The sequence below is a fragment of the Aphelocoma coerulescens genome, chromosome 15, assembly GCF_041296385.1.
Source record: "Aphelocoma coerulescens isolate FSJ_1873_10779 chromosome 15, UR_Acoe_1.0, whole genome shotgun sequence".
Taxonomy (NCBI): Eukaryota; Metazoa; Chordata; class Aves; order Passeriformes; family Corvidae; genus Aphelocoma; species Aphelocoma coerulescens.
In genome coordinates, this window is record NC_091029.1 from 6593484 (window position 1) to 6603182 (window position 9699).

The 9699-nt window shown below is 43.4% G+C and overlaps 1 long non-coding RNA gene across 2 annotated transcripts; it reads right to left on the bottom strand.

Annotated features, from left to right (window-relative positions):
• Nucleotides 1-3415: 3415 nt before the first annotated feature.
• LOC138119401 (uncharacterized) lies at nt 3416-9428 on the bottom strand. Of its 2 annotated transcripts, none has more exons than XR_011155491.1 (3): nt 9358-9428; nt 9099-9138; nt 3416-3756 (listed from the first exon to the last, which is right to left on the bottom strand). It is a non-coding gene; the product is annotated as an uncharacterized lncRNA (long non-coding RNA). The 2 variants fall into 2 exon arrangements; XR_011155492.1 differs by lacking the exon at nt 3416-3756 and adding an exon at nt 8324-8986.
• Between the last annotated feature and the right edge of the window lie 271 nt (nt 9429-9699).

The following is a 9699-nucleotide window of genomic DNA, read 5'->3' on the forward strand; positions in this document are numbered from 1 at the left end:
CCAACAATTCCATTCTCAAAGCGCTTTCCATGTTGCCCGCTGTATGCACTACATTCTGAAAATTTATGCCTTGCATCAAAATTACTTTAGACTGCTTTACTTGTAAAGAAACTCCAGACCTTCCATGGCCACGTGGACTCAGACAGAAGGCACTGCTCAGCACTCCCTTTCTTGCAGAATGTCTCCAATTGATACACACAGGACATCACATTGTCCAGCACAGATACTGCTCCCAACAACCCACCCTTGAGCCACTGGGTTTTATTCCTCTCAGCAGCAGCCAGAGAGCACAGGAGAAAGCAGAAGCTATGGCACAGCTAAATGTAGGGGCTATGGGAAAACAACAGGAACATGGTAGAGATGAATAAAGATGTCAGAGGTAGAGGGAAATGACAACAGGGATGTCGGAAAGATGGGAGAGACAAGGATATTGGGAAGCAAAAATGAAAAGTCTGCCAAGATTGCTGCAGTGGAGGAGCACACAGGACTGGACAAACCCCCATTGCTCGTGCAACCGCTCCTCGCTTGCCATTTAATATTCAGTGGTATTTTATAGCAGCAGGATATCCCTGACTCTTCCCCTGCTTTGGAATGTAAATAGCAGCTGTCTGTGTGCTGCTGGTGCAGAGCCTTGCTGCAGGCGTGCTCTGCCTGTGCCACCAGCACGGCCTCACAGGAGGCAGGAGAAAGCCCGGTCCCTTAATCTTGACAGGGCTTAGGAGAGAGATCAGATTTGAGCAATTCAGCATCAACAAGACTTGGATAATTCTAGATGTGCAGAGGAGAGCTCTAAGTACCTAAGGAACCCTCTTGGTGGTGATACTCAGCTGCTTACAGAAGTAGGCGGGAGCAGCCAGGATTATCCTTTAGGATTTAGGTGCCTAAATTCTTCCTAAAGGTCCTCCTTAGGCATCCTTTCCTTCCTGTAATTCCAGGACTCATTTAAAAAAAAAAAAAAAAAAAAAAAAAAAAAAAAAAATCACTGCCCCTTGTCTTCCGTATCCATGGTTAAAAACACCTGGCTGTCCAAATAAATCCAGGCATCCTAGAACCTCCTTTGCTCTTTGCAGCCTTGCATCTGACTTCAGTACAGCAGGGTGATATCATAAAATCACAGGACTGTTTAGAGTGGAAAACGCCTTTAAGACCATTGAGTCCAACAGTTAAACAGAAGATAAATAACAGATAAATAGATAAGAAGATAAATAGCCTTCAGAAATAGGCAAAAGTGCAAGGAACAAACAACTACAGCAGGAGATCATGAAACAAAAACACAAAAACAATAACAAAGGTTGATCTACTTCTGTCCTAGTGAAGCAACTCACTCTGCCCTCGGGATTGCCTTTGGGTGCCCATCAAATTGACCACTGCCACACAATTGAGGTTTTGAGGGCTACTCATAATTTTTCCCTTTTTACTGTAATTTGGCCCCAAGAATCCCTCACAGGAAGCCTTTCTAATACCCTCTCTCTTTTACTAATTATAAAGGAGTAGAAATATTAAGATCCCCTTGCAAGGAACCTGAAGATTCCTGCAGAGCTTGTTTCAATGTAAATCTCCTTAGTAACAAAGGAAATGGAAGGGGGAAGAGAAGGAGTCTGCACAGGATTTGCAGCCTGCTTTTCTAGGGGTGGTTGCTGCCACGCTGTTCCAGAGATGATTCAGCCTCTCCCCGTCAGCACCCCTCACTGCTCCTAACTTCTGGCAAGGATCGCCCAAGAGGAATGTTGGTTTTTTTCAAAGTTCTCAATGAGGTATCAGCTGTTCTTTAAAGAGATTATGGTGGGAGCATTCCTAGCACATTGACTCCACTGTGCAGCCAGCCTTGTGATTAAATGGCTCAGCAAAGGTGGTTTCCAAGGATAAACTGTGCCAGGGATGACAACATTTCCTCACCAAAGGGGGGAGAATCTAATAAAAAATAAGGATAGAGGGAAACTGCTCTAGCTCTACAGCTATTATTAGTGTCTTAGAGCATTGTCACTGCTTTGCCTGTGCTGTCAGATGTCACTTTGCATCAGTTCTGGGCAATGCTCAGAAGAAAAATGGTGGAACTCATTGAATTCTGCAATGCATGACTGGGCTCCACAGCAGGGCCGCACAGAGGGTTAAATGACCTCTTAATGCTGGCGGGAGCACTGCTCAACAAGTTCAAGTGGGCTCTCCAATAATTTATGCAAACACCTTTTTGCATAGCCTGGCAATTTATAGTAATTTATCCCTTCTCTCCAGCTGCTCTCGCAAAGCATAAAACAGGTACTTAAAAATGAGTTCCAGCACTCTGTCCTGCTGTCCCCTGCAGCTGCTCCCTGCTGAACTGGCAGTCCAAATGAGGGGAAAAAGACAACTGAGGCAAGGAAATGACTGACATGTAATGGACGCTCGGGCGTTAGGGCACAGTTGCTTGGAACCCAAGTCTGGGCCACGAGCAACACATGTAACACAGCAGTACAGCTAAATCCCTGCACCCACCCTCTCTGGAAATCTGCTTTTCCATATTCCTTCTACTTTTTGGAGGATCACCCTTTCCATCCTCATTTATTTTTCAGGGGCAGCATCTCAGCATAAAGCTGAGCAACTTTGTCTCAGTGAAGAGCTCTGCACTCAGCAGATGCCGACTTGCACTTTCTCTGCCTTGAGGAAGCACATTATGAACATCCTCTGCACTCTCAGGAGGACTCCAGAATCAGAACATGCTCTTTTCTGCAGCTCAGGATGACCAAATGGTTGAGTTCATTTCTCTGATCACGTGGAGTTTACCTCGAACTCTGTGTATGAGCGAAGTTAATCGGAGCTGAGGTGAGACCTACACACATCCTATAGCATCCTCATTGCATGCTTTTAAAAGCCTGCCTTTGCTCTGAACTGAAAGCCACAGCCACCAAGAATAAAGAAATGTATCTAGTTTTCCTTCTGATCTTAGTCACCTGCCAACACAGTTTGTCTGCTCTAGCAGAACACAGCATTTTTTAACGGCCAGCTAAACACAAGTTAAAATGGCAGCTGAGGGGGGGAATAAAAAAGAAACCAAAACCCAGGTGTTAGTGATTTATCAAAATGGGCTAAAATCACACCTTAACATCCAAGCTGTAGACAGATCCTGTATTCTTGAGGTGAATTTTCGGAAGCTAATTTAAGTTTTCCTTTCAAAACATCTATTAGCAATTCGTCACACTTGATGTGACTGGGAGTAATGTCATGCTGACGGCTGCAAGATTTCAGCCAGACTTGTAGATCAGAGCACCTGATGGATTGCACTTCTAAGTACCTGCACAGCTCTGAAGCTCAAATTGACTGTCTGGCAGTATTCTTTCTGCCCTGCTGCATTGGAAAGCTTGATTTTAAGGAAAACCTTTCATAGTTTTGACCACAGCGTCCAAACCTCAGAACATAAAATGCTCCTCATTGAGGAAAAATGGATTTTTATTTTCTGAAGACAACAAAAGACACACATGCTGTGGTATAACATTAGGAAAATCAGAAAGAGACTGAAACCATCTTTGTATGCAGAGACAGGTAATGCACTGGCATGAATTCTCCATGGTCATCCTGGAGGAGGAGGAAGACAGCTCTGACAGTTGCTTGATGAGACAGATCCCATGGCTCCCATTTCATCAAGGGCCCTGTCTCCTCCATCTGCTGGGCTCTGCTCCATTACAAGTTTATTACTGGCCATGTCCTGCTACCTTGAGAGTCAAAAGCTCCACGAAGCATCTTTTTTTTTTCTGCTAAATCAAATCAGGAACAACCCCAAAACTAGAGGAGAATGAAATAAAAAATAATATTTGAGCTGTTAAGTACCACTGGGGAACTCTTAGATTAGAAAGCACAAACTGAATTTAATGATCATCCAAAGATGTGAGTGTGGAAGCAAATGAATTCCAACTTTGGGATGAATTCTTTGAGAGTTGGGCTCCTTTGTTTCCAAGGTCTGAATTTGTATTATCTATTTTAGTAGCAATGCCACTGGTAATGCTTTTCCCCTTCCCTCAGTAAAAAATAGTAATGTCTACTTTAATTTGTTTTCTCTAAGCTGCAGCCTTTGAGCTTTTCAGAGTGACACAGAAGTCTAAGCAAAATTTCACTGACTCCAAAATCTCTTCCTTTGGTTTAATCACAGTTAAAGCTTGAGCAACAAGCACACAAAGACTACCTCAAGTGTAAAAAAATAAAAGGGTGAAGAAGTACATCAAGTGCATCAGAAGTCTGCCAGGCAGAAAGCAAATGGCTAAATTTATAGAGGTGGTTCCTGCTAACAGAAGAGCTGCTCAGCCCCAGCTATTTCATTACTATTGCACTAAAGGGTCCCAGGGACGTTCTTTTTGAGGTGTAGACAATTCAGAGAGCTGAAACAGCACTGTAATTTGGCCTGTGAAAAATGAGTAGGTGTTCACAGTTCATTTCCCAACAGAGAAAGTCATGCACATCACAGAAACCATCATCATGCACAGAACTAATAGCTGCCCTGCTCAGCAGGCACACCCATGCACATTACGGCAGCCTCGCAGGGCCCCAGCTCTCACCACATAAGAACAAGAGACTTTGGTTAGCAACACTGCCAGAAAAGCACCTTTTTTCCCAGATCTACAGACAGGTGAAAAAATATAGCAGTGTTATAAGTAAGTAAATACAAACAACCAACCCTAGACTCCTGAAACCACAAAACAAATTGAAAACTGTGAAACATTCCCAAAGAAATCCCCTGCTCCCAGCTGAACTGGAATAAAAACACACTGAGAGAGTCATAAACACAAAGTGAAAAACTCGAGGATGTGGGGGAGAGGATGCAAAGCTAACAAAATGTTGGATAAATGGACTAAAACCTGCTGCTGCTTATCAGAATGAGTAACATCAGCTGTGGTCAAAGGGCAAAGACTCGACAGGACGTGGTATTTTCACATTTCTGTTGTGGACAAAGGAGAGGGCAAAGCTTGGGAACAACAGAGCACCGGCTCTTGGGATTCCAGCAGTCAGTTATGAGCCTTCACAGGGACTCTGCCTTAAATCCATGCAAAGTCTTAGAAAACCTCAGGACCCCTCCAGAAGACCATTAGACTGATTTCTGCTTGGATATCACCAAAATAAACCGAAGTCAAAATTAGACATGGCTGAATCCAATTTCACCTTGATTAGTATTTACATAACGGGCAGGGAAACATGAGAGGAGCACATAAATAATGTACTGTTTGTTGCAGGCCTGTCAGGAGGAGAGTTCTCAGCTCTGGTATTGATCCGCACGCACACACCAGCTCCCTGTGCAGAAACCCCAAATCTTCCCTCTATTCACTGAAGTAAACTTCCAGAAGCTGAGTCACACAGGTTGGGGTGCAGACTCAGGCTTTACTACACCAGAGGGTCACATAGCTGCATTCCAGAGCCCCATATGGTAAAAGATATGGAGCTCCCAGATCTGGTTAATTTAGCAGACATTGTCCACTCCCTTAACTTCTTTCCTTCTGGTGGACTTGACATCGATGACGACAGTCCCAGGAAATGCAAACTTGGGAGTTTTGATTGTTGAGTTTTTCCTCCCATTACAGTACCACTGCTTATCCACCCAGTCTTAACACAAGTTGGGGGGACTCCAAAACAAAATTATTACCCAGGAATGACTCAGTACCACCAGTTTCTAAGGCAGCTGCACAATACAGTATTACTCAACAGCCACAAGCTGTTGGTGCCACCTGTGAAAATAAAGTGAGAATAGTTTCTCTTCCCTATTCTCATTCCTTTCATGTTGAAAGCTGGGTTTAACTTCATGCCCAGTCCACGTAGGTAAAGGCAAAGGGCATTTGGACACCACTTCTTTACTATACCTTGGTGAACATTGTTAGGAAAATAATTCCAATACTTTCTTGGAAGAGACCTTTCCACGTCAACTTATCCTACTCTGAACTTCTGGGTTTTTTAAATGACACCACAATCCCCCACCACACTGCTCCCCAAAGCACCACCTGTATCTGATCCTGGTTTGCAAGGTCCTGGGAAGCATCTGCTGACATTCAACCAGAGTGATAGAAAATGGCCACATGGCAAAGCAACCATTAGATCCCATCGTATTTTGGAAGCTACAGTGTTCCTCTGCAGGTTTACAGCCCAACAGCTGGAAGTTTACAGCCCTTAGCTGTAAGCTAAGTAGCTGAGGGTATTACTAGTGGCAAGAGGCATCTAAAGTGTCCAACACAGCAACTATCCCTGGATAAGACAATCATACTGAGCCAGCAAGAGGTAGCTCAAAGATTCAGCATCACTATTTTCCTGATGCATCAATGTCTCATACGTTTGCAGCAAATGAATGTCATCCTCAAACATACTGTTAGGAAAGATTGCTTAAAATTAATTAGCTCAGTAACAATGGCCTGTCATTATGCTACTAAGTCACCAGCACGAGCACATAAGTTACAGTGACAGCTCAGGGTATAAAATAAGTGCCTTTATATCGAAATTTGCAAAGTGCTTAGCAGTCAAATGCCAATCTATTCACTTCTGGTAATATTGCATAGTTTCCTCTTAATAGACGGCTCCAAACTCCCACACAAAGATATGACTTATTTTACTACAGAGAGGTCTTTCTACTTCATACGCTGTCCGTGCACAAATATAGAAAGCTTTTTAAAGAGCATTTATTTCTACAGCGTTGATTCATTCCACATCAAGATGAACGCGAGATTTAGAACGTGACTTTAGAAAAAGCTGAAGGTAATGGAACAAAAATTCTCTCCTGGGTGACTTAGCCAGGGATGCATGATAAACTGAAGGTAAGGACCGGATTTCGAGGGGCAAGAACATCAGCAGTTCCCACATGCAGCACTTTACAAGATTTCCCCAGTAGAGAAGGAAATAGTTATTGCTATAATTATTTCATAGTTCCAGTCAGCTGCATTCAGTTGTACTGTTATATTCCAATGGCAGGAAAATGGAATACAGTAAACTATAAATATCTGTCAGAATTCCTTTGAAAGGACAACAGTTAATTGCATAGCTTGATCTCCTGCCGTGCAGAGCTTGCATTTCAGGTTAGAAAGGTACAGATTGTTATTGATTTAATTCTCTTGAAACATGTGTGGTATAAAACTGTTCAAAAGACTTATGGGGGAGAAATATATGCTTCCAAAGGAAGTCCTACAGCACAAGACTGTGGCAGGCTACCTTCTTGCAAAATGCTTTCTGAAACTCAATACATTCCCTTGCAAAGGCCCTCACAGCCCCCTCAGTGAATTGAGGCTCCTTGCTTCATTTGCAGAAGTGAAATTAAATCAGTGAATCAGATGAAGGACAACAAAAGATTAGCAATAGTATGAGGTGCATGTAAAAAATAATTCTCTCTGTTAAGAATAATTCAGTCCTTATTACACACTCACTCTAACAGAGAGTGAGCCATTCCCATATTTCCTGTTTTCCTTTCATCCAACTTCCAGTTCTACCTTTCTCTTTGCAAAATGATTCCAGGCAGTGAAGCCAATACTTTGGGCTATTATATTCTCCTGTCTTTGAATCCATTTCTGATTTGGCTCATGCAAAGTTGGTCTCGTGACCCAAAGACACCAGGACACACAACTGTACGGTAATTAGTTAAGCCTCATCCACTCTGGGAATAAATTTCCCATTATAGGCATGGACAGCAGTGAAGGGGAAGCCCTGTTTAACACTTGTCCAGCTCATCTATTTGCCACAAAGGGTAACTTGACCCGGTGTAAATTATGTATCACTGTGATTTTGCCAGCCTCCCTTAGTGCTTAGCCTACTGCTGGTACACAGAGCGCCAAAATCCCACTGCAGGGAAGCCTTTATTAACAAGTTACACAGCTACTAGTAAATTGCTTACTCCCAGATTGTGTAATTAAGATGACACATCTTCCTGACGATTGCTTTAAAGAGACAAAATATTAGTGGAAGAAATGCTGCAGAAATGTTTCAGCACCTGTTTATCATGACCATGTGTTAAGCTCCGTTTGCACACCCTGCCAGCCTTTATTAGGAGAGCTCTGCAAGTTGCAGACTGCCAAATGTACCTTCTCTGAATCAGTTTTTACTAGCTTTCTCCTCACTTTCCAGACTTAGGACAGAAAACTATACTTACAGTCTTAATCTTTAGGTTTCCCAAGGTGGATGGATGAGGTTTTTTTGTTGTTCATTCGGGAATTTTTAATATTTTTTTCTTTGAAGTATTAGCTGAACAACAACATGCACAGAGGGATCAAAGTGAAACGTATTGCTTTAACAAATCTAAGAGTAAATTGAGCACAACCTACAAGACACTTGGAAACAGAAGCAACTTCTGCCCATGGAGAATTTCTAACACTTGCAACAGTTGCACCCAATAAAACGGAAAAGGCTGTCACTTTTATTCAGCCCTAAACACACCACGCAGAGCACTGGAGACAGCGGCTGTGCACTCACAGTGTTCTAAAGGCAAGTAAAAGAATCATTAAATAGATGGCTGAGCCCAACAGGATTGAGGCATCCCCAGCCAAGCAAGACCCAGCGTTAGCTGGCGATCGCTGCGCTGCAGGGCCTGACAGCAGACACAGAGCTCTGCAGGCCTTTCCCAGAGGAGGCAAGAGGAGCTCTGAGCCTCCCCAAACCTGCCCCACGCTCCTGCAGATCCTCAGCACCGAGCATCCCCTTCCTACGGCCGCAGGCAGCAGCTGGAGCCTGCCCACACCGAGCGGGTTCCACAGCTGGAACCCAAGGGAGAGCAGACAGACAGAAATACAGGCAGGTATGAGGAGGGTGGGGAAAGTTTTACTGAGATGAAGTAGGCAAGAAGGAATCTCTGGAGGAGAAGGGGAAAAAAAAAAAATAATTAGAGAGAGATTTAAGATAACAGACAGCAAATGCAGGCAGGATGTAAAGGGGGAATTCTTCCAACAGATTTCTACCACACAGGATCTCGGGAAGCTCACTGCTGCATAGATGAGGAATACAGCCTACTGAAGACACCATGGGAGAGGAACACTGGGCTTTTGTCTCTCAGGCTCCATTTCTGTGGTTTAAAGCAAGGATAAAGATAATAACATCCTGTCATGAAACAATTTCAGGAGCTAAATAGAGTATATACAGTCAAGTAGAATTAAGCTATTGTTGTTAACTCTCACCTTCTCTCACCCATGGTACCAGATGAAAAAGACAATTTCTCTGAAGGAAAAAAAAGCATCGTAAGAACTACCATTCACACTGCTATTACCTATAATAGCATAAATCCTCAATATTTGACTATTACAGACAGACTTGAACTCCTTCTCTTTCCTATAAAAATTCCCTCTCCTTTGTCCACTCAGAAGAGAGGCAGGCAATTCCTTCCTCACACCCTGGCTGTGAGGTGATTTGAGACAGAACCCCCTGCTCCCCACACACCTGCCTGCCAGGAAGGCTGAGTGCCCCAGAGCTGCTACAGCTGGGCTGGGGAAAGGGGTTGTACCTTCCAGCCCCTCCTTTTTGACTCCTCAGATCAGCAAAAATCACCCCATGTCGGCATATGGAAGTGGTTAGTCAATGAGGGGAGGGTCAGATCCAGCCCTCTAAGCATTGATTGCAAGCTCACAGTTTCTCCCAAAGGCAAAAAAAAAAAAAAAAGTGTACTTGAACCCTTAGAGCAGATAGGCTGAAGCTGATTTATTGGGGTGATTTAGATCTGTTAAAACAAATTTAATTTTGAATACAATTTTATATCAATTAACAGAGTCTCACAAGTGTAGC